Raw genomic sequence first — 25,980 nt, forward strand, 5'->3', positions numbered from 1 at the left:
GTGACCTCTTTCAGCAGGATAACGTGCCCTGCCACACTCACAAAATAGATCAGGAATGGTTTGAGGACAAGCATGACAAAGAGTTCAAGGTGTTGACTTGGCCTCCAAATTCCACAGATCTCTTATCTGTTTGAGCATCTGTGGGATCTCCTGGAAAGACAAGTCCACTCCAGAATTTAAAGTATGTGCTGCTAACGTCTTGTTGCCGACACCACAGGACACCTTCAGAGGTCTTGTGGAGTCCACGTCTTGATGGGTCAGAGCTCTTTTGGTGGCATGAGGGGATTCTAATGTTGTGGCTGATCAGTATACATATGTATATTCAGTACAGTAATCCCTCACTTATCGCGGGAGATAGGTTCCAAGGCCGACCACGATAACTGAATTTCCGCGAAGTAGGGACACCATATTTATTTAATTATTTAACGTGTATTTGGACGGGGCAGCACAGTGGCACAGTGGGTAGCGCTGCTGCCTCGCAGTTGGGAGACCTGGGGACCTGAGTTCGCTTCCCGGGTCCTCCCTGCGTGGAGTTTGCATGTTCTCCCCGTGTCTGCGTGGGTTTCCTCCGGGCGCTCCGGTTTCCTCCCACAGTCCAAAGACATGCAGGTTAGGTGGATTGGCGATTCTAAATTGGCCCTAGTGTGTGCTTGGTGTGTGGGTGTGTTTGTGTGTGTCCTGCGGTGGGTTGGCACCCTGCCCGGGATTGGTTCCTGCCTTGTGCCCTGTGTTGGCTGGGATTGGCTTCAGCAGACCCCCGTGACCCTGTGTTCGGATTCAGCGGGTTGGAAAATGGATGGATGGATGGATGTATTTGGACGTTTTTAAACCCTCCCTGTATTGTTTACAACCCACCCTTTACTCTATTAATAACAGGGACAACTGCTAAGCAATATGAAATCAGTAGATAAGTTTACACTTACTGTATAGTGAAGTACACGTAGCTATATATGACATGATGATGGTGATGAATATGCTGCACAGTAAAAATGATGACGATGAAGGTGATAATCCCCTGAATGCAGTAGCAAGAGCACGTTAATGCTGAATGAATGAGATGAGACTTCCTGGTTAATGCAGCACTCCGTCGCTGAGCCAATCAGCAGCACACAGGAACTTAACTGCGTGCTCTGATTGGGTAGCTTCTCAGGCATCCGCCAATAGCATCTCTTGTATGAAATCAACTGGGCAAACCAACTGAGGAAGCAAATACCAGAAGTAAAAAGACCCATTGTCCGCTGAAACCGGCGAAGAAGCGAAAAATCCGCGTTATATATTTAGATATGCTTACATATAAAATCTGCGAAGTCGTGAATCCGCGAAAAGTGAACCGCGAAGTAGCGAGGGATTACTGTATCAAAATCCACACTTTTGGAACAATCTCTGCCAAAATGTGCACACCCCCTTCAGTGGATCAACGGAGGAGCGCAGACTATGTCCCGACCCAAAGTTTTGACCATGGGAGGTATGGTTGCTTCTTCTTTTATTAGTATTATTTTTTTTATGTACGGTTTAAACAACAGTGCCACCTGGTGGCTCAGAGCAAGAAAAACACCTGCACAAACTAAAACCAGACGTGTAGACAAATGGACCAGAGCTATTAAAATTACTTACCTGTACAACGGCAGCTGATATTCTAGTGCAAAATAAAAAATGAGGAAAAAAATGACCATCTAACTGAATTAAATAAATTAGTGAGAAAATAACAGACTGATTGTGACACTAGTTGGAACAAAAACCTGCAGCCCTAAGGAGGTCCCCACAACTAAGTTTGAAGACCACTAAAACGCATCAAGAAAACGCCCCCTGGAGAGGATGGGAAGGATTATTCATGATGGCATCCATTCCTTGGTCTATTCTAGCTCTTGCTTTCACCTTATTGTCAAAGTGGTCCTCATTTATCATTCCGTGGATGTGCATTAAGCGTGTGTCATATAGTCTGTCAAGCTAATTTTGGGGTCACAGAGAGCCAAAACTTGCCTTGGCATCACTAGGCTGCAAGGCAGTGAGCAATTCCGGGTGCCATTACAGTGCAAACTCTCACACACACACGCATCAATACATCCAACATGTACCACCTCGAGGATGTGGGAGGGTAAAACAAAGTACGCAGAGATGATACGATCTTAACACATAATGAGACTTGAACCCGTGTTAGTGGATTTGGTGTGGTGCATCCTTGACTTTAACGTGTAGCGCATGCAACGGCTTCACAAAAATAATGGAAAGTGGTTCAGGTATTAAAAAAACTGCCGATCGCAGCGGTGCGCTGGCGACCACGGCACATCCCCGTTTTTACAGCTGATATGATTTGATTAACGGGAATGGTTCGTTTTGGACCATGATTTCCCCGTTCTTATTTGACACTTGCTTTTCTCGTTTCGCGTTCGTCTTTTTTTCTTTCCCTCTTTTTTTTCTGCCCACCGCGTTGCCCCCCCCATTCCCCCCCGGTTTTAAATGAAGCACCCTGAAGACTTCACAAGCTGGGACTCCCGCAGAATGGCCATCGCTTCTCTGGGATGCTGTGCTCAACAGCACGTAGTCACTTCCTCTCTACCGAACCTGGCGGAGGCGTGGCCTTGTGGAGCAGACCGTTGATTGGCGAGACGGACGGTTCACTTTACTTTGTTGCTTTTCTTGTTCGGTGCCTTTTAAAAAATGCGGCTGCCGGAAGGTTAATGTACGTTTGATTTCTTTGATGTATAATTGACATATATTGATTCTGATGACCAACAGCGCAATTTCCTTTGTCACCTGCAGTTTTATCGATCAATAATTAAAAATTGCTATTGAAAAGCCACCATTTTGGCTCTGGAGCGGTGCGGATGTAATGTAGCGGCGAGATCCAGAATGGCGACCAAATCCCATTTATCCCACAAGGCCCCGCCCCATCCGTCTGTCAGTAGTAACCAAGCTTGCTTATCCAATTGCACACCGCTCTGTCTCGTCAAAAGGTTTGTTGCCGACCAAGGCAGTGGATAAAGTGACAGGAGGTTATCCAATTGTCTTAAGGGGTTATTGCTTTGGGGCGGGAGGCAGAAAGGCGTCTAGCCAATCAGAAAAGAGAGAATCGAGTAGGCGTGAGGCCGTCTTTCCTGTGTTTTATTCGCAGATAATCGCTCTGCTGGATTGTAAAAGGTTTGGGGGGCAAAAAAATAGCAACCGAATAAAAGAGAAAAGACGACGGAAAAAAAAACACGACATAAGAAAAATACAAGAGAGGTAAGTGGTGCATGTGTTTTATTATCCTTTCAAACGCGATCGTCAATGTGCATGCTGTTTTAAGAGCACGATTGTAGCAAATAGCATTGTTCGCGTTGGGTCCCCTATAGGTGCTGACTTTTTTTTTTTTTAATCGAAAAGCATGGGGGGGGGGGTATAAAGCTACTAGCGACAGATGACAAAAATAATCCGTTCAAACTTGTCCGGCAAGCCGCCAGATGAGTATTGAACTGGAGTGGTGTAGTAAATGTCTAGCTTTACTCGATTAAATCGAGGAAAAGGGGAAAAAATAATAAAAACTGCCAGTTGCACTGGGTTAGGGGGAGGAGGAGGAGAAAAACGAGGAAGGACGGGATAGGACAGCTGACAGGAGCAAACTAATTCGACGGGCCGGCTTGTAAAGAGCAGCTCGCGACTTGGGGACTCTGATGAGTTCCGTGAAGGCGGTCAGCCCCCTCTTTCTGTCTGTGTTATGTGTGTTTGTGGCCGTCGGCGTTTAATGACCATTGTTCGTTGGATGTTTTTAATTTTTCTTTTCTGCTCGCTTCCATTTGACTGGTTTTGGTGGCCTACTCGTTATCTGCCGTGGGTGGCATTTGATGTGTGTTTCAGCACCCCTGTACGCCCGCCCGGCCGGCCGGGCGCTATCTCACTTTCGCTTGTGATTCTCGACGGGCGCTCCGGCGGAGCAGATAGCGCGAGCTCATTTGCATATCCGTGTGTGTGTGTGTGTGTGTGTGTGTGGAGGGGGAAGGGGGCTTCTTCTGGGATTTGGGGGTGTGAGTTGAGTCAGCCGCCCCCGAAGCGCAGGGGGCTCGTTCTCTGGTGACAGTTCAACTCCGGCTCGCGAGTGACTACGGCTTCTGCAGGTACGGCTTTTCGATTTGTGTGGCGGTCCTTTGCGTCTTGATTGATTTGTTTACGCTGGCGCGTTTCTTTCTTTCCATTTAATTCGAAGCGTTGTTTTTTCTTTTTTTTTTTTTTTGTTCATGTGTATTTTTTGCCTTGAATTTATCTTCGTGTATTTACGTTTTTTCCCCATCATGTTTCCTAATTTAATGATGCATTTTTTATGTATTGTAATACGATGTCTGAATATTCATAATCTTCTTCTTTGACTGCATGCTGGGTATTTTTTTCCATTGTCTTATTTTTTATCGTTTCTTTAAATGTAATTATTATCGGAGCAGTGATGGCAACAATGATAATATAAACAGAAATGCTCCTCGGTGTTTCTAGTCACTGTAGGCACGAGTGATGCCAGTGACCCCATCCCTTGGTGGCACACACACAGACACTCCACAAATAGCCAAAGGGAATCTCACGCTCAAAATGTCTTAATGTTGGTCTGCTTATAAACGCAGGCTAAATTCCCAAGTTTAGAGGAAGTGGTATTCAGAATTAGGAACCACAGCAAAGCCAGCCTGCATATTTCCAGTTTGAGATTTTATGTTAGTCCCATCCACAGAAACCTCAATAGGATTAGATTAGATCAAGTTCATTGTTATAGTCAAGTGTACACAGTGCAGTGAAATTCTTACTTAGACGTATCCTCAGTGTGAGACCCCAGAATCCTAAAAAAATTAAAGTTTTGTGTTTATAGTCGAGTGTACGGGGTGAAGCGAAATTCTTACTTGGACGTATCCTCGGAATAACTGCATAAGACCCCAGAACCCTCAACAAATTCAAGTTTTGCGTTTTATAGTCAAGCGTATGGGGTGAAGCGAAATTCTTACTTGGACGTATCCTCGGAATAACTGCATAAGACCCCAGAACCTTCAACAAATTCAAGTTTTGCGTTTTATAGTCGAGTGTACGGGGTGAAGTGAAATTCTTACTTGGACATATCCTCGGAATAACTGCATAAGACCCCAGAACCCTTAACAAATTCAAGTTTTGCGTTTTATAGTCAAGCCTACACAGTGCAGTGAAATTCTTACTTAGACGTATCCTCGGTGTGAGACCCCAGAATCCTAAAAAAATTCAAGTTTTGTGTTTATAGTCGAGTGTACGGGGTGAAGTGAAATTCTTACTTGGACGCATCCTCAGAATAACTGCATAAGACCCCAGAACCTTCAACAAATTCAAGTTTTGCGTTTTATAGTCAAGCGTATGGGGTGAAGTGAAATTCTTACTTGGACGTATCCTCGGAATAACTGCATAAGACCCCAGAACCCTCAACAAATTCAAGTTTTGCGTTTTATAGTCAAGCGTATGGGGTGAAGTGAAATTCTTACTTTGACGCATCCTCAGAATAACTGCATGAGACCCCAGAACCTTCAACAAATTCAAGTTTTGCGTTTTATAGTCGAGTGTACGGGGTGAAGTGAAATTCTTACTTGGACATATCCTCGGAATAACTGCATAAGACCCCAGAACCCTTAACAAATTCAAGTTTTGCGTTTTATAGTCAAGCCTACACAGTGCAGTGAAATTCTTACTTAGACGTATCCTCGGTGTGAGACCCCAGAATCCTAAAAAAATTCAAGTTTTGTGTTTATAGTCGAGTGTACGGGGTGAAGTGAAATTCTTACTTGGACGTATCCTCGGAATAACTGCATAAGACCCCAGAACCCTCAACAAATTCAAGTTTTGCGTTTTATAGTCAAGCGTATGGGGTGAAGTGAAATTCTTACTTTGACGCATCCTCAGAATAACTGCATAAGACCCCAGAACCCTCAACAAATTCAAGTTTTGCGTTTTATAGTCGAGTGCACGGGGTGAAGTGAAATTCTTACTTGGACGTATCCTCGGAATAACTGCATAAGACCCCAGAACCCTTAACAAATTCAAGTTTTGCGTTTTATAGTCAAGCCTACACAGTGCAGTGAAATTCTTACTTAGACGTATCCTCGGTGTGAGACCCCAGAATCCTAAAAAAATTCAAGTGTTGTGTTTATAGTCGAGTGTACGGGGTGAAGTGAAATTCTTACTTGGACGTATCCTCGGAATAACTGCATAAGACCCCAGAACCTTCAACAAATTCAAGTTTTGCGTTTTATAGTCGAGTGTACGGGGTGAAGTGAAATTCTTACTTGGACGTAGGCCTGTGCGATATATCGAGTGGCACAATATGAACAATATTTGTTAATGCATCGTTTGAAAACGAACCTATCGCAATATATTATGTAATATGTTTTATTAAACACTACAAGTGTGTAGTGTGTTATTTCTGCTAATTGGAGCACATCCTAAATGCAGTCATTGCAATTAAACCCCGCCTCCTGCTTATCTTAAACAGTAACAACAATGGCTGAGATGGAGGCAGAAACGAGTACGGCTATCAGCGATGATTTAGTGTCAAAGGTATAAATGTGACCTCCGTTATTTGGAAATGGTTTGGCTTTAGACAAAATGATACAGAACAAAAGACTGTTATATGTAAACTTTGTAAGCGAGAAGTAGGAACGAAGAGCGGCAACACCTCGAACCTCTTCAATCAGTTGAAAACAAAACACGTTACGAAGTACGAAGAATGTATTAAAATGCGCGAGAACTCTGCTCAAAACGCAACGAAACACATCCCTGCCGCAAAACAAATCACGCTGGCGGCAACGTTCACTCGTTGAAAACCGTATGAAAAAACAAGCCCCAAATGGAAGGAAGTAACAGCTGCAGTAACATACAGCATTGCAAAAGATAAGCATTTAGCACATCGTGAACTGCCACAGGGCATCTTTAAAGCCAGAGGCAGTTGACAGACTTGTCTTTCTTGCACAAAATTTGTGAAATTGTGTTACCTGAATGCATGTTCTTGCCACACTTTATTTGTTTACAAAACATAGCTTAAAAAGAGCATATTGAAACATTATTATTTTAAGTTTTTTTTAGGCAAACCTAGTAAAGTAGATAAAGCATCTACTCCTACGTCACCTAATATTCAGACAACTGGCTTTCTTGCGTAAATGTTTAGATGTGTTTCATGCATTAATGAGTATATTTTGGTTTATGCCTATGATGTAAAGTTGTAAGTTTGCAATTACATGTAAATAACTAAAGAGCAATATAAATGTGTGGCTTCTTTTTTAAGTAATAATAGATAGGAAAAAAAATATCGTTGCATATCGTATATTGACTTTTGGTCCAAAAATATTGCAATTTGAATTTTGAGCCATATCGCCCAGCCCTAGGACGTATCCTCAGAATAACTGCATAAGACCCCAGAACCCTCAACAAATTCAAGTTTTGCGTTTTATAGTCGAGTGTACGGGTTGAAGTGAAATTCTTACTTGGACGTATCCACAGAATAACTGCATAAGACCCCAGAACCCTTAACAAATTCATGTTTTGCATTTATAGTCAAGCCTACACGGTGCAGTGAAGTTCTTACTTGGATGAATAGCCACGTTCACATGCTCTTGGAGTTTTCAGATCTCCATCTTGTGATGCTTCACCTTCCTACTTTACTGAGTTCACACGAGTCTCTTGTCGGAGTTTTGGGAGCAACATGAGGTCTTTTTTTATGTGTTACTTGGTCTTGGAAAAAGACCAATTCAAGAAAATTTGAGTTAATTTTGTGGAATTTAAAGCAGACTAAGTTTACTAAAGGTGTGTTGTGTCACTCTGAATCCAATCTGACCACAAAAATGCCATTTCTCGTGGACTTTGTTCTGTTTTTAATTTTATACAACTGACTAAGGCGAAAGGTCAAGGTTATGTCACAGATTGGGGAATTCGGGCTTTGTTTCTTCCAAATTGTTTGACTTGGAGCTCCAAATTTGTAGGGAGTTGATGTGAAATTCACAACTAGGAAATTCAAATTTACTGTCTTTCTGCTAGCACTTGAACACACACCAAATGAAAAGAAATACCGGTTACTTGTCCTGATGTTGATCTCTCACAGACTATCCATCCATCCATTTTCCAACCTGCTGAATCCGAACACAGGGTCACGGGGGTCTGCTGGAGCCAATCCCAGCCAACACAGGGCACAAGGCAGGAACCAATCCCGGGCAGGGTGCCAACCCACCACAGGACACACACAAACACACCCACACACCAAGCACATACTAGGGCCAATTTAGAATCGCCAATCCACCTAACCTGCATGTCTTTGGACTGTTCTCTCACAGACTACTTCAGTGGAAATGTCACTTGTAGTTGGGAGCTATGGGGAATATCATGTTAATACCCTGAGTAGTTCCCAGAAACCTCATCTTGTCCAAATTGTGGTCTTTTTTGAACACTTTCACAAATGAGGGCTCAATTTCCCAAGTGTAGAGGATGTGGTTATTAGACTTGGGAATACCTGGAAAGTCATCTTACATTTTCCCTGTTCAAGACCCCAGAATCCTCAACAAATTCAAGTTTTGTGTTTATAGTTAAGTGTGCACGGTGCAGTGAAATTCTTACTTGGACATATCCTCCGAATTACTGCATAAGACCCCAGAATTCTCAACAAGTTCAAGTTTTGTTTTTATAGTCGAGTGTACACGGTGCAGTGAAATTCTTACTTGGATGAATAGCCGCGTTCACATGCTCTCGGATTTTTCGGAACTCCATTTTCTGACGTTTCACCTTCTCACCTCACTGCATTCACATGAGTTTCTGGTCAGAGTTTTGGGAGCAACATGAGGTTTCTGTTTATGTGTTCTTTTCAGAAAGTAAATTCAAGATCAGTTGTGTAAATTTTGTAGAATTTAACGGCAAATTTAAATTTTACTAAAGGTGAGTTACGTCACTCCGAATGCAGTCTGACCACAAAAATACCATTTCTGGCTGACTTTGTTCTAATTGTTTTTATTTTATACAATTGACTAAGGCGAAAGGTCAAGGTTATATCACAAACTGGACAACTCAAGCTTTGTTTTTTCTGATTTGTTCGACTCGGATTTGCAGATTTGTAGGGAGGTCATCTGAGAATTTCTGCTAGGAAACTGAAATTTATCATCTTTCTGTTATCACGTGAATACCACGTAATACACCACTAATGTAAAGAAAGACCCCAAAAAAACAGCGGCCACACGTGCATTTGCCCTGATGTTGGTTTCTCCCAAACCACTTTGGTGGAAATGTTATTTGGAGTTGGGGATTCTGGGAAGAATGGTGTTAAGACAGAAACCTCACCTTGTTCAAATTTTGAGCTTTCTGGCAGCTTTCACAAATGCAGGCTAATTTCCCCAGTTTAGTGGAAGGATTTACATTGGGTGTGACGAGGATGGACAGGATAAGAAATGAGTACAGTGGAACCTCGGTTAACAAACTTAATCCATTCCGCGACTCTGTTTGCTAACTAAAATGTTCGCTAACCAAAGCAATTTTTCCCATTGAAATTAATGTAAATACAATTAATCCGTTCCAGCCTCAGAAATTTTGTAATTTAATTTTTTTTAAGGGGTTTTCTGTGATAAAAAAAATATAAAAATTTATATATCATTAGTACAAACATATAAACTAAATTAAATAAAACAGCACTGTATTTACCTTGTTTGTTGTAGTTGGTGGCATAGGTGGATGGCGGAGGATGAGGAGAAGGAAGCTACTGTTTTGAAGGGGAATCCCCCTCCATAAAAACATCGGGTAACACTGATTTGGGGTTTTTTTTCACATCGCGATTCCTTTTCTTTGGGCACAAGAAAGCGATCTAATAAGATTTGTCTTTTTCTTTGCCGCAGAATTTTTCTAAAATGCGATGTTGCATTGTCATTCATTATGTTAATTGCCCTAATAGCCACAACTTCGTTAGGGTTGTGCTTCTCAATAAATTCCTGCACATCATTCCACTTATCTGCGGTGGGTTGGCACCCTGCCCAGGATTGGTTCCTGCCTTGTGCCCTGTGTTGGCTGGGATTGGCTCCAGCAGACCCCCGTGACCCTGTGTTTGGATTCAGCGGGTTGGAAAATGGATGGATGGATCATTCCACTTATTGCAAATTTCCTTTATCTGAGCACAGGTGATTTCCTCCCTAACCTTCTCATCCTCTGACGAATGCTCTTCCTATAAGGCAACCAGCTCTTCTGTGGTTAGTTCATCTCAATGGTCCTCCACGTCGGCATCATTGACCTCTAATCCCATACGCTTGCCAATGGACACGATTTCATTCACCACTTCGGCAGAGCTCTCTGCTTCAAATCCCTCGAAGTCTCGGACACAACTTGGCCAAAGTTACCTCCAGGCAGATTGCAATGCGCGGGAAGAGACCTCACTCCAGGTTTTGTCAATGAGGTTGATGCAGTGGAGAATGTTAAAGTGCTCCTTCCAAAAAAACGTGAACAGTCAAATCAGTGTCATTAGTTACCTGGAAACATCTGGAAAACAGTGCCATGGTGTATAGCTTCTTGAAATTGGAAATGACCTGCTGATCCATCTGTTGCAGTAATGGAGTAGTATTGGGTGGAAGATATTTGACGTTGATGAAGTCATACTCGATATCCAGGTCTTCCTCCAAACCTGGTGGATGCACAGGAGCATTATCCATTAAGAGAAGACATCTAAGAGGAAGATCCTTTTACTGAAGATAATTTTTGACAGTTGGGGCAAACACTTTTGTCAGCCAATCCATAAATAATGTCCGAGTTACCCATGCCTTGCTATTTGCCCACCATTGTACAGGCAGTTTAGACTTTACTAGGGGGCTCCGCCCCCTGCTCGCTTCGCTCAACAACCCCTGGTGTTGGGGCATGACAAAGAGTGAGATGTATGAATTAGATATAGAATAGTGTGCAGGTTTGGATGATGACTATAGAAATAAAAAATAGAGTGTTTGGCATAGAGTAATGTTTTATTGGAATATTTCCTTGTATACAACATTAGTAGTAAAGATGGTGTCTTGTCCTTGAATGAGTCTTCCTTGGCATGGATCATTTATAACTTTAACTTTTAACGTCAGATGAACGTCGAACACGTGAGAAGGCAACATAAAGTTGTCCATGTCCAAAAACGGGCTCAGAGAGGTAGATGCCAACCTTGTCCATGGTTTGTCCTTGTGATTTGTTGATGGTCATGGCAAATGCAGGTTTAATGGGGAACTGTCGGCGTTTCAATGTAAAAGGTAATTCTAGGTCAGAACTCGTAAGGTCAATTCTAGGAATGAGAACAGTATTGTTAGCATGTGATCTTGTAAGAACTGTTGCTTGAATAACATTGTGTGTCATGGTGTTGACGACTAAACGTGTGCCATTGCATAAACCCTGTTTAGTGTTAAGGTTTCTTAATAGCATGATTATTGTTCCGTTTTTAAGGGTAAGGTTGTGTTGTGGTCATCAGTCCGGGTTAATAGTGTTCAAATATTCTAAGGGGAAATTCAGATATTCATTGTCGTCATCAGAGTCAACTTTGTCAGAGCTTAGAAAGAGCTGTGTCTCTCCAGGAAGTAATGAAATGACCCGGTTATTAATGTGATTAACATTAATATTTTTTGGACATAATATAGTGCATTGTGTTAACCACATATGCGAAAGCAGTATGGGCCATTGCCTTTTGGTGGCCTGATATGTACTCCGGTAGATGCAAAAGCAAATGAACTATTGTAGGATCTAATGCAGTTCATAAAGTTTTTACTTTCAGGCACATCGTTAGTTAGAAGCTTCTGTAGATATTCAGGATATGAATGTAAAGGAGGCAGTCTAATCTGCCCCTTTTGACAACAACGTGTAAATTCATTATTTGTATTGCCAGTTGTTTCTTCTGTGAAGTTAAGTGAATGACAATGATTGCAAATGACATTCATTAATCCCAATGAATTTTCCTCAATAGTGCACTCATTATTGAAGGCGTTGTCAGCCAACTGGCGTAAGCGTTTAGCAGGTGTCTGGCGTTGATGTCCGCGACGGGCATGTTTTGCTTGTGGCGTTTGAGTGCCGCGTTGTTGCATGTCCATTATTTGTGACGCACTATTTTGGATTTTTAATTGATTCGCCTCCGCTTTGCGAAAAGTCCGTTTCAGTCTACGTCGTGCATTGTTTGTATCGAGCCTTGTCCGTTTTTGTATGTCGGTCAGTTGAGCTTTCTGCTTTTGGAGTCTTGCTTGCTTTTTTTCTGGCAGTTCATATGCGCGTTGTACACGTCTGCGTTCATTTATTCAGTCTCTTCGCTCCCTTTTTTGTATGTCTGAGACGCGAGCTCTTTTGGTTTGAAATCGTGCTTGTTTCGATGCAGCACTTTGAGACGTGCGCTGTATGCGTCTACGTTCATTGTGTCTGTCCATTTGGGCACGTCTCTGTAACGGGGTTACTTGAGCTTTGTGTTTTTTGATCCGAGACATTTTTTCTCCCGGAGTTTCCGAAGCGCGTTGTATGCGCTGCTGTGTATTTTGTTGTTTCATTCATGTTCGTGTGTTTGGTCCCGTTATCCGATCCGAATCGTTTTGTACCCGTGACCGTGTATTCATGACTTGTTTGTTCCTCAGCATGCGAAATATGGATAAGTAATAAGGAGGATCGCACTCACTGTTAATATGTAGCCTTTTCTGCAGTTGAACGGTTAATAGTGCTTTATTTTAAGGAGATCCACCTATGCTGACACCTATGCTGCCCAGTGTGAAGGTGTTGAGATGACGTATGTTTAATATGGACGTTTCCTTTAGATATGTGGCTTTGGGTGTCACTTCTTATTGATGTGTGGGGGGGAGGGGGTGGGTGAGGATTGTTGTTGCGCGAGCGTCTTCTTTCTTTTTGTGTTCCAGGGGCTTGTTGAATCCCCCTCTTTGTGTGTGTCCCGTCCGTTGCTTGTAGGGTGTGTGGGGTGGTTTTGTTTTTTTTTTTTTTTGTGTTCCAGGGGCTTGTTAAATCCCCCTCTTGGTGTGTGTCCCGTCCGGTGCCTGTAGGGGGGGGGGGGGGGGGTGCCTTGCTGTTGTGCGCGAGCGTCTTCTTTTTTTTTTGTGTGCTAGTTTCGTGTGCAATGGGTTTCGTGCGGCGCCTGCGTTTGACTACTTTTTTCTGTGCCTTTTACTTTTTTCTGTGCTCGCGGCGCCTCATTTCTTTGACTCCTTTTTTCTGTGCTCACTCCTTTTTTCTGTGGTCTTGTCCGCCTCTCGCGGCCCCTCATCCGCCTCTCGTGGCCCCTCATTTCTTGGGGCGCCTGCGCAGTACGTCTTTTTGCGGCTATGGCCCATGGCCGGATGTCCCTGCGTCCATCCGGTTTAGCATTCTCGGTTAGTAATATGGATTGCACTTAAAGACGCGGGGATTTTCAGCATGGGAGACTAAAAGTGGCTTGACCTTAAAGTCACCACTTGCATTAGCGCAAAATAAAAGTGTAAGCCTGTCTTTCATAGGCTTGTGTCCAGGTAGTGCCTTCTCCTCTTGGGTGATGTAGGTTCTTCCGGGCATTTTTTTCCAAAATAACCCTGTCTCGTCGCAATTAAACACTTAATGCGAGATGTGGCCTTCACTTTCAACAAACTCTGCAAATTCATCCACAAATGCTCAAAAAAAAAAAAAAAAGTCAATCTGCCAGTTTTCCAACTGGGACTGAGGGTAATTCCCAGGAACCTTTCCAGTTTCACCCATGCATAAACAAAGCCTGAAAATGAGTGGGTACAGTACAGCAAATATCAAGGCATCCTCATTTTTTTCCAGGAATTCTTCAAGTTTATCATTTGCTTGTAGAGACACGGATCACAAGGCCTGGGATACTCGAATCGTCATAGCATTCTTATGTTCTTTCCAACAGTTTTTCCAGTTTGATCCTCTTATTTAGAAAGCTTGTACATTAGTGAGCAAGGTAGGCAAAATGTGACACCATCCTTATGTTCTTATGTGATGTTTACACTATGGCCAAATAATTAAGACTCAAGCTGCCATTTTTGTCTTTATGTAGAACTTGGTTTCCTTTGAGAGGCGTCTAGAAGTTGGATGGATTATGCAGTATGGAAGCTTAAGTCCATCTAAGCCAGGCAACCCAGTTGTCAACATGAACATTGTTGGAGTCTCCTTCTTTACGTGTCTTGTTTATCTTGTGCATCTTTCCGAAACCATAAAAATGAAAAGTACCATAGCAGATAACTTCATCCATCCATCCATCCATCCATCCATCCATTATCATTGTTGTTAATTCCTATTGCCTTCTAGTGGTTTTCAATTTCTGTCTCAAATGTGTCTTTGATTCAAGCATGTGGTGATAAATTAATAAATGACATCAGTGGTTAACCATTGCAGCTCAACCAACATGAAGAAATGTTATATGCCTTGTGCTCGCTTTGAGGTGAAGTTTCTATATTTTTTGGGACACAGCACGGGGTATGAAAGGCCTGCTCAGTTGGATTTAAATCAGGCGAGTGATTTGGCCATTCAGGAAATGTCTATTTTTTTAGCTTTCATAAACTCCTGTGTTGTCTCAGCAGTATATTTGGCTCATTATCTTATTGTAGGATTAAGCGCCATCCAATGAGTGTGGATGCATCTTCTGGAACTTGAGCAGATCAGATGTTTCTACGCCTCAGAATTTATAGTGTCACTGTTGTCCGCAGTTCCATTATCCCTGAAGAGAAAGTGTGCCAGGACCTGTCGCAGCCATACATGCCCAAGCCTTAGGGACCCCACAAGCACCATGTTTAACAGATTATCTTGGGCAGTTCCTTGACATCTCCTTCTGTACTTTTGTAGCTAAACAGGATTGTGAACTGTTTTGTTTCAGATTTCCAAGTATGGCCTCAAAGTATTCTGCGGTTGACAAATTTTTGCAGCCAATTAATGTCAAGCACACTAGAATACCAATGAGATGTCCTATGGACATTTGTGCTGGCTCCAAAGTCCCACTCACCTCTCCTCTATGTGTGTGGCACAGAACACACATTTTCCTTTGTTTCTTGAGACCTCTGTTGTACTTTTCTCTTCTTCTTTTTTGCTGTAGACTGTATTGTGTTTTTGTCTGTTTGTGTCCATATTGTACGCATTTTAATTTTGTCTGGGCACACACTGGGCATCAACTTTTGCTCATGCAGGAGTCCACCTCTACGACATGTGACTACATCAAACTGGCTTGATATTGTCTTGAGTCAGAGCCTGCTATGACCAAGTTGCTATTGATGCCACACTACATGAATAGTGAACATTGGTGTGTTCCACAACAAACCATGATTATTAATAAATAAATATATATGTGTGTGTGTGTGTGTCGAATTAGCGTGAATATATCTCTCCTGAACTATGATTCTTAGTGCAATGAGAGAAGTCGCAAAATCAACCAGAATGTTCAAGCAAATTCTAGAAAAAAACCAGATCTAAATCCGTTAAGTAGTTCTCTCTTCGCTAGCTAAGCAGATGTAAGATACACCCCGAGGATGGCGCGTGAGTGAGGAGGGACCCACCCGCTTCCCCGTCCGCTTGGCCCACAGCCGCTCTCTCAGATTCACGTAAATAAATCTGTACCACAAGCAAACTATGATACTTAGCGTGATGAGGTCGCAAAATCAACTGGAATGTTCAAGCAATATATAGGAAAAAACCTGATCTAAATCTAGTAAGTAGTTCTCTCGTGAAAAGTGGACAGACAGACGTTGGGTTTTATATATATACCAGTAACGGCGTACTGCACGATAACATGCAGTGAATACACTTGACTTATAGTTTTCCTCCTCTTTCTCTGTACATTTACCATTCATTTGCTCAGAGGTTGATGCGCTTGCTGTTTCCTGAGCAGCTCTTCATTTCTCCACCCTAGCAGCCCGCTTCTTCTCTTCTTTCGTCTGCATCTTTTCACGTTAAAACTGATAAGTCAGTGTTTGTGTTGCAATTACTTAGTATGTTTTCCTTAATTTTTCACTTAAGCTGGCACTTAAGTCTTTAATCTGCCTCATGAATGATTTAAGATATGAAAAGTGGCGGCAAAGGTGGTAGGGAATGAGAACGGCGCCCTGCGGCGCCCATACACATGCGCCGCATGGCCGCCCTGCTGGCCACTGGTGAGAGTTGATTCTACAATAAAATAAAATAAAAGTAAAAAGAGGAATAACGTTGGAGATCAATCGTCACCCCGAAAGCAGATAGTATACGTCACGTAGTGTATGTGTACCAAATTTCAGGTCAAACGATCAAACGGTTTGCAAGCTACAGGTGATTTAAAATCCTGGACAGACAAATGAACTTCCACGATAGCATATTACATATAAAGATAGAGATGTATTACTGATTAATATTTTTCTACATATTTTATTAGTTAAAGTATGTTTTTTAAGGAAATTATATTTATTTTAGTATTTTATGGTCACTGAACAATAGCCTACAGAATTTTTACAATATTTTGTTAATAAAAAATTAACAACTGACGTCTGTGGTCTATAGTTTTAATTATAAAAATACACTTTAATAGAGGACATAAGACTTCTGTTTGTCTGGTTATGCAAGAGATTAGCGTGTAAAGTTTTTTAAAGGTATAAAGAAAAAAAAAATTCAAAAGCGGTATCGGCCAATCAAGTAACATAAAATTAGTGATTGGTATTGGCCTTAAAAAAAAAAAAAAAAAAAAAAAAAAAAAACCTGATCAGAGCATCCCTAAGCTTTATCAATCAGTGTGTTTACATCCGGTTATTCACAGAAACTGGGTTTCTGAAATGCCATGTAAACCCTTATTCCAGTTTGAGAAATTGGGTTATTGGTCTCTGGGAAACCTGATTAACACACGTAGATTTCTCCATGAGTAGCCCATTTATTTGGCCATGTAAACCCTTAACCAGGTTTCAGTTAAGGATGATGTTGGCTGCGCATGTCCTTGAATTCTGCTCACCTGCGCATCTATTTTTTTAAAGTCAATTCCAAATGACACAGGTAACCAGTGTAGTGACATCAAACTGGTGTGATATGCTCGGTTTTTCTTTTCCTAGTTAAGATTCTAGCAGCTGCATTCTGCACTCATTGTAATTGATTGATGTCTTTTTTGGGTGGCCCTGAGAGGAGTGCGTTACAGTAATCTAGTTGACTGAAAATAAAAGCGTGAACTAATTTCTCAGCATCTTGCAATGTTATAAGAGGTCTAACTCTTGTTATATTTCTTAAGTGAAAAAATGCTGTCCTAGTAATCTGATTAATATGTGATTTTTTTTTTTTCAGCAGCCTTGGGTAGAAGCTTCCACAAGCTCAATTTCTTGAGGCAAATGTTTGAGAAGTCACATTGATGAACATACAGTGCTAATCTCTTCAACAGAGTCTTAGGCGCACTAGGGTGACATGTAAAAAGTAACACGCTTTGCATAGTACCGATTACTATTAATGAGAAACCAAACACAGTACAGCCAGGTGCCAGTTTACAGCTGCCAGGTTAGGACGTTTTGTACGTAAGGCCATAGGAAAACAAAAGGGTAATAATGTTCTAGAAATTGCTTAATCCAGCCACAGTGATAAATTGATCGTTATTATTTTGTTTCCTGACCACTGGAGTGCCCTTTAAGGTTTGTTTTAATGGGTGCTGCTCCCCATGGCTAATTCTTATCCATTCACCCCATATCTTCTTTTTAAATTCATTGAAGACCCACTAGCAGGTTTTGTAAACTGCCCCCCTTGGTGAAGCAAGAGTGACCCATGCCAGACCCAATGAACAGTACACCTTGTAACCAACATTCAAACAAATGGCCGGTCCCAAATTGAGCCATAAGTTGGTGCATGACTGTAAATTATTTTATTGAAGCAAAATTACCTGCGTTATTATTGTCCCTGCAGCACGGTGTGTAAGGCAATAAGCACAGCATAGCAGTGTGGACAGATGAATTGTGTTCTGATTGGTTTGTGCTTATTACATGGCCCTCTCTGATTAGATTCTGCTCATTAAGAAACAAAAGAATTTGACAAATGAGTGGAGACCACTCAGTCCATCAAGCCCGTTTGTTTCAATAGACTCTAGTTGCTGACCTCCAGAGCTCGACTCTATTGAGGAGGTTGTTGCTTTATATTATACATCAGTTATAACACCTGCTTATGCAATGGTTGAGATTAGGGTTGATGAAGGGTTCTCTGACTCAAGTCAAGTAAATCAAGTGGCAAAAAAATCAGCAATCCAATTGTCTGTCCAGCAGAGCTATGGAGATCTGTAGCTGGACACATCCCGTTTGTTTAGCTAATATCTAAGCTGTCCCAGTAACTAACCTAGATCCTTCTTTAAGGTTGTCAAGGTCTCTGCTTCTGCAGTTTGTTCCAAAATTCCACAACTCCTTAGGTAAAGAAGTGCTTCCTGGCTTCAGTTTTAAGTGCACTTCCCCTTAGTTTCCACTAATGTTCTCAAGTACGTGATTCACCCTTAAGCTGAGAAGAGTTCTGCTGAATCTACTTTCTCAATTCATATGAGGATTTTAAATACCTGGATGAAGCCCCCCACACAGTCTCCTCTGCTTGAGACAAAACAAGTTTAGTTCTCCGAGTCTTTCACAGTGGAACATGTTCTCAAGCCTTGAGATGCACTTGGCTGCTCTTCTCTGCACAGCTTCAAGTGCTGTTATGTCTTTGTTCTACTGTGGTGACCAGAACAGCACACGGTACTGAAGATGTGGTCTCAGTAGTGCATATGTAGTTTGAGCATAATGTTCCTTGAATTGTATTCAAAAGTTTTTGTAATGTAAACTATTGTTGCATTTGCCTTTTTAATTGCTTCTGTGCATTGCTTATTCAATGAAAATGTTGCATCAACAGAAACCCCCAAATCCTTTTCAAAGGTTTCTTCCTGTAGCTCTGTGTCTCCCGTATTGTATTTATAATTGATTCTCTTGTTAGATAGATAGATACTTTATTAATCCCAAAGGGAAATTCACATACTCCAGCAGCAGCATACTGATAAAAAACAAAATTAAATTAAAGAGTGATAACAATGCAGGTATAACCGACAATAACTTTGTATAATGTTAATGTTTACTCCTCCGAGTGGAATTGAAGAGTCGCATAGTTTGGGGGAGGAACGATCTCCTGTCAGTGGACCAGGACGGTGACAGCAGTCTATCGCTTAAGCTGCTCCTCTGTCTGGAGATGATCCTGTTCAGTGGATGCAGTGGATTCTCCATGACTGACAGGAGCCTGTTGAGCGCCTGTCGCTCTGCCACGGATGTCAAACTGTCCAGCTCTGTGCCTACAATAGAGCCTGCCTTCCTCACCAGTTTGTCCAGGTGTGAGGCGTCCCTCTTCTTTATGCTGCCTCCCCAGCACACCACCGCGTAGAAGAGGGCGCTCTCTGCAACCGTCTAATAGAACATCTGCAGCATCTTATTGTAGATGTTGAAAGACGCCAGCCTTCTAAGGAAGTATAGTCGGCTCTGTCCTGTCTTGCACAGAGCATCAGTATTGGCAGTCCAGTCCAATTTATCATCCAGCTGCACTCCCAGGTATTTATAGGTCTGCACAGTCTGCACACAGTCACCTCTGATGATCACGGGGTCCATGAGGGGTCTGGGCCTCCTAAAATCCACCACCAGCTCCTTGGTTTTGCTGGTGTTCAGTTGTAGGTGGTTTGAGTCGCACCATTTAACAAAGTCTTTGATTAGGCTCCTATACTCCTCCTGCCCACTCCTGATGCAGCCCATGATAGCAGTGTCGTCAGCGAACCTTTGCACGTGGCAGGACTCCGAGTTGTATTGGGTTGGCGACTCCAAGTTTCCCACATGTACCACATTGCACTTTTCTACATTAGACTCCATTTTCCAGGTGTTTGCCCAGTTCTTCAGCTTGTCTGGGTCTTTCTGAATTAATTTTCCTCCCTCCTCAGTGTCGGCCATCCTTCCAGTTTTGGTGTCATCAGTGAATTTGACAAGTTTACTAACTACACCAGAATTAGTGTCATTAGATAGATAGATAGATAGATACTTTATTAATCCCAAGGGGAAGTTCACATACTTCAGCAGCAGCATACTGATAAAACAATATTAAATTAAAGAGAGATAAAAATGCAGGTATAACAGACAATAACTTTGTATAATGTTAATGTTTACCCCCCCTGGTGGAATTGAAGAGTCTCATAGTGTGGGGGAGGAACGATCTCCTCAGTCTGTCAGTGGAGCAGGACAGTGACAGCAGTCTGTCGCTGAAGCTGCTCCTCTGTCTGGAGATGATACTGTACACCTAATTAATATAAATCAGTTAAAGTAATGGGCCAAGGACAGACCCCTGAGGGACTGCAGTCTTTTTTTAACTGTACTCTTTGTCTGCTGCCATTTAACTAACTAAAGATCCAGTTTTGTAGGTTACCTCTGAGGCCTACAGCTTCTACTTACATTTTCTCAGCCGCTTTTGTTGCTTTAGTACTTGTGCGTTACTCTCAATAAGTGTTCCACCTCATCGTAAGTTTGTTTTTTCATATACACAGTTGCTGTTTTCTGTGTGTAAGTGTGAGCTGTCTAGTGTGGAGGACTTTTCCTCCTCCTACTCCTGTTTCTGATGATGTGCACAGCTTTGTCATTTGTGTTTTCAGTTGTTTAATGTGGGTGGAGATAACTTTCATAAATAAAGTGAAAATTCTTACTATGAAGTGATGTCATTTTCCTTTAAAAATACTATTTTTAAATGAAAATGTAGTGGTGTGGACATAGCCTAAATGAAGCAGACTTCAGTCTGAAGAACATCTGATGTTCCGTGGAAAAAGCCCTGTTTTATTTGACATTGATTATTTAAAGGTAATAGGAAAACAAAAGTAATTGTTGCTGTCTCACATGTGACCCAAAGTCCCGTTGAGAGGATGGTTGATGAATTGCAATTGCTTCCTGATGCTGGGTACTTTTTATGATGTCTTGAGGGGTGGAGGTGGGTTTTAGCACGGCACAAACGAGGCGTCCATCTTCACTTTCATGGGCGTCGTCTTCTGATCTGGGAGGCGGAAGTGGAAATCATTATCACTATATCACACACTCTCCCCTTCCCTGCTCCACCTTTAAATCGGTTGCAGCAAAAGGAATTGATATATGTTGTGTGTGTGTGTGTGTGTGTGAGACAAAGGACAAAAAAATAATGGGACCCCATAGCATATCCAAAAAAAATAAGACGGGTTGAGGTCATCGGGGAAATTTCGTAGTTCACATCAGATTTAGCAAGTCACTAGTTGGTATGCTGTCTATAATAATGATTAAGGATATCTCTGTTCTTTGCTCCATTCTTTGCTACTATCTAGTCTTCAAGTCCCTGATGTTACCACCACCATGCTTCACCATTTAAATGGCATTGCACAGATGATGAGCAGTGCATGGATTCCTCCAGACATGATGTTAATGTTGGTTTAATCAGACCACAGAATCTTGTTTTTCAGTCTGAGAGTCTTGAAGTTTGCAAAACGCACCTACATGTGTCTTTTACTGAGCAGGCTCCAGTCTGGCCTCTCGATCATGGCCTCTCGATCATACAGCACAGATTATTTGGGTGTTGCCATGATGGTTGTCCTTCTGGAAGTTTCTCCCACCTCATACAGTGGTTCTCTGGATCTCAGCCAGATTGACCAAATGCTTCTTGCTCACCTCTCTTACAAAAGCACTCCTCCCATGATTGCTCAGTTTTGATTGGGTGGCTAGCTCTGAAAAGAGATGTGGTTGTTTAAAAAAATGAATGTTGCGGACATTTTTTGTAATCTTCTCTCCATCTGTGCCTTGACATACTGTAATCCTGTCTCAAATTTCTGCAGGTAGTTATTTCGTCCTCCTGGCCCGGTTTTTGCTCAACTGTTGGACCTTCTATAGATAGATGTGACTTTCTTAATCGGTCCAGTCAATTGAGTTGACCATATCTGGACTCCAGAAAAAGTGTAGTGAGAAGTTAAGGAAAATTGCACCTTTAACTTCTCACTACATCCATAATGGCTAACACGGTACAACACCGTAGAACTAAAGAAGGTGTCGAAACAGCTCAGTGATGATCAATAGAATGAGATGCACCTAAGCCAGACTTCAGGTGTCATAGCAAAGGATCCGAATACTACAGTTTGTTTGGTTTTAATAAATTTGCAAAATCCTGTCATTCTGTAGGGTGCTGAGTTTTACTAGATGAGGAAAAAAATTAATTGAAATAATTTTAGCTGAAGGCTGCAACATCAAAAAGTGTGATGAAAGTGAAGGGGTCGGAAGAGCGAGAATTCTCACTGTGTCACTGTGGATTCTCTTGTACAAGTACGAGGGACGTTCAAAAAGTTTCCACACTTTTATTTTAACTCTATTTATTAAGAATTTCAAAAACAAATTTTGTACCTTTTCCAGCGCAAACGAAGGTGGCTATGAAGAATTTTCCCAGCGTCGTGCCAACTTTTCAATGCCCAATTACCACTCCTATCGCTTCACTGTTTCCAATCACAACATAAAAGTGCTGAAACTTTTTGAACATCTCTCGTACAATAGAGTAACAACTTCATTTATATTAGTCTGTATTCATTGTTTGTTTTGCACAATTTGCTATTGGAATTGTTTTAAACAGAATAGACAAAGTGGTGAGCTTGCTATACTTTGGAAACGCAAAGCTATGCCGGAAAGCCATCACGCAGTCGAGACTGAATCCTGCTTAGTATTAAGCAGAGAATACTGCGTGGGGACCTACTCCAGGTGTTTAGAATCCTGAAAATGCATTGATAAAGTAGATCAAGCAACATTCCTTCAGCTTAACTGGTGAATCACATACTCAAGGACATCACTGGAAATTAAGAGGAAGTGCATTTAAAACTGAAGCGAGGAAACACTTTTTTACATAGAGTTGTGAGTCTCTGGAACAAACTACTGAGACATGGGAGTGGAAGCAGAAACCTCGACAACCTTTGAGAAGAATCTGGATGAGATGTTGGGACAGCTTAGATATTAACTAAACAAACAAGACTTGATGTACTGAATGGTCCCCTCTTAATTGTCAAATTTCTTTATGATGCACAAAGGCAATTGTGAGATGTGAAAACTCACAAAAGGCAACATGGGGTCACGAGAAAAACAAATTTAAGAACCACTGCATTTGAGCGACTCGCAAAAGTGGTCCGCGTAATCGAGTGAACATCAGCCTGGGAGACGATTATAGGACAAAGGTCCAATATCGACCACGCCAGTGAAGAGCTTGGAGCAAACGGAACACGAGACTTCATCCTTTTATCTTTGCCCCTCTAAACCATAACAGATGTCCATTTCACATGGAGCCTAAAGATAAGGCACATTTTCTTTAAATGAACAATGGTGCTTTTTTTTTTTTTTTTTACCTTTTATATTTTTTCATGATTTAAAAATAATTCAAACCAGTATTTCCACAGAAGGACCCAGACATTCTGTAAATGCTGTACATCAGCAACATTGCCTTCATTTGAATACTCTCTATTTGAATGTATTGCCTGCATTTTCATTCCGTCTACAGGATATTTGTATTATGGGACAATATGTAAATATTTAATTATATTGTTGTTTAAGATGGGGACCCTCATATGCTTTCTGTTGGATGCCTGGAGTCGTTTGGTGTGCTTTATTTGCTTAAGTGTGACCAGGCTAGCTGAACAAGGTTCCATTGTATCCATTGGGCTGTTTTAAGTCAGCTTTCTGCAGTGGGTGGGGTGACTTTGTGTTTTTTTTTCTATTTTTCTTCTTTTTAATGGTGGGGGTGTTGCATAGTGGTGAGTTTTAAACCTCTCAGGTCATTTCAAATTGAGCAGGAGACACGGTCTTGTGAAGAGTTCCCCCTGGCCTCATGGCCCGTCGGGCAAACAGCATTATTTTACTGCACTTGAGCTTTTTAGTTTCACACTGCACAATTAGCCTGTTAATTCATAAAAAAATAACAAAAATTATGATCATAAATTGGACCAGAGCATTAAAAAAACACATACTATGAATTATTTTTATTGGAACATATCATAATAATGTTTATTTATAGTTCATGTGCAAAACTAATAAGTAAAAAGATGAGCTGATTGGATGACCGGGATAGGATCAAGAATACCGTATATACTCGCATTTTAGTTCTGCGGATAAGTCAGGGCTTGATTTTACGGAATAATTTCCGGTATTTTATAATGTTGTCGTATAAGTTGAATGCGGAAAACTCGGACCATTGGTCCAAGAGATTATGATATGCTAACGCTCACCTGAGAGAGTAACCGCAGAGCACACAGCCTTTTTTTTCTATGTATTGTGCCTTCGTGACCACACGGTAATACCCAAACTATTCCGAAGTGACGTTTGCGCAGTTTTTTGTATCTCACACCCTCATGCTCTTTTATCGTAAGAGCATCCCTTATCTATAATGAAACATCCGATCAGAAGGAAATATGAAGCTGGATTTAAATTAAAATTTGTTGAAGTGGCGAAAGTAGTTGTAGTTTACTTGTCGAGAGGTTTACTTATCTTGGCAGTGACATTCATGACTCTGGTGACTGTTCCTATGAAGTCAGTAGATGGATTGGGAGAGCATGGGGGTCTCATGAGGTCGCTGGAAAGGGGTGTGTGGCGCTCCCGATATCTGCAAAAGGACGAAGGTCCAAGTCTTTAGAGTTCTGGTGCTTCCTGTCTTGCTATATGGTTGCGAGACATGGATGCTATCCAGTGACCTGAGATGAAGATTGGACTCCTTCAGTACTGTGTCTCTCCCAGAAAATCCTTGGGTACCATTGTTTTGACTTTGTGTTATTCATGGAGTCCCGAATGAGGCACATTACCTGCATTGTGAGGGAGCGTCAGTTACAACACTATGGCCATATGGCGCCTTTCCCCCAAGGTGATCCAGCTTATAGGATCCTCATTGTTGGGGACCCGAGTAGCTGGACCAGACCAAGGGAACACCCATGTAACACATCTGGCTGCAGCAGATAGAGGGTCATTTCCAGAGGGTGGGACTGGACCGCGTGTCTGCCTGGGGGGTTGCCAACCGGGATCCTGAGCTGTTTCGTCGTGTGGTGGGTGCGGCAACGCGCTGTACCAGTGCATGCTCCCCAACTTGACTTGAAGTGGTGAAAGAAATTGGTAACTGCGCTGCTGCAACAAAATTCAATGTGTTTGAGAAACTGGTGCGAGATTGGAGGAAGCAAAAAAAAAAGTGTTGCATTATTGCACGGGCATACAAGTCGGGGTCTGATTTTATGATCGATTTTTTGGGTTTCAACACCCGACTTATACGCAAGTATATATGGTAGATGGAAGAGGTACATCTGCTGGACAATCCTCACACACTTCTCTGGTCCTTCTTTCTCTCTCGGGCACCTCCAGACCTCTTGACATGGCACTCGATCATAAGCCATCTCCAAATTAAAGACCACCATATGCAGACCTTTTTGTTTTTTTTCCAGAGTGCTTCCCTATGAGCTATCTCAGTGCAAAGACTGCATCAGTTGTTCTTCTCCCTGGCATAAAACCAAACTGGCCCTTCACTATGGTCTCTTCCTTAAGCATTCTCTCTATAACCCTTTCCCAAATTCTCTTAGTGTGTGACATCAGCTTCTTCATTTGACCCCCCTAACACATCTATACCATCTTCTCTCTTCTCCTAAACAGTTCCTGCTGTTATTTTATCCAGTTCTATTTCCTGACAGTACATTGGGTAAATAATGTATAACAAATATAATTTTTGGTTTGAGTATTTCTTTACGACAGAATTAAATCTGTTCAATTTAGTGGGGCAAGCCACGGAGTAGTTTGACGGAATATGTCAGACTAGACAACTGAAAGTCGTGAGAGTGCACCATGACCCACTCCAACTTGCTAAGATTATGTGAATGAAGTCTGCAACTACAAATCGCTGTAAAAGTCATGTAATGTGACGGGGACTTTAGTTGTCTTCTTAAATCCAGGAGAAAATTACTCGGCAAAAATGAACAGAAATATTAAATTATCTTTTTCAAAACAAGTGTTGATATCAAGGGGTAGAAGGCTGAAACTGTGGTAGTCTGATCCCATCTTGCCTTATACACCATTA

At 41.8% G+C, this 25,980-nt stretch overlaps 1 protein-coding gene across 3 annotated transcripts in view; it reads left to right on the top strand.

Annotated features, from left to right (window-relative positions):
• Window positions 1–3,055: 3,055 nt before the first annotated feature.
• The window catches only part of kdm4b (lysine (K)-specific demethylase 4B), a 349,744-nt gene continuing 326,819 nt past the window's right edge, over window positions 3,056–25,980 (top strand). Inside the window, exon 1 of one of the 3 annotated variants that reach the window (XM_028816605.2) lies at window positions 3,056–3,222. The gene's annotated coding sequence lies outside the window, so the exon portion shown is untranslated. Of the gene's footprint in view, window positions 3,223–4,073; window positions 4,092–25,980 lie in introns of those variants that run through there. The other 2 variants (XM_028816603.2, XM_028816604.2) reach the window with 2 other exon arrangements.

This window comes from Erpetoichthys calabaricus, chromosome 12, assembly GCF_900747795.2.
Source record: "Erpetoichthys calabaricus chromosome 12, fErpCal1.3, whole genome shotgun sequence".
Classification (NCBI taxonomy): Eukaryota; Metazoa; Chordata; class Cladistia; order Polypteriformes; family Polypteridae; genus Erpetoichthys; species Erpetoichthys calabaricus.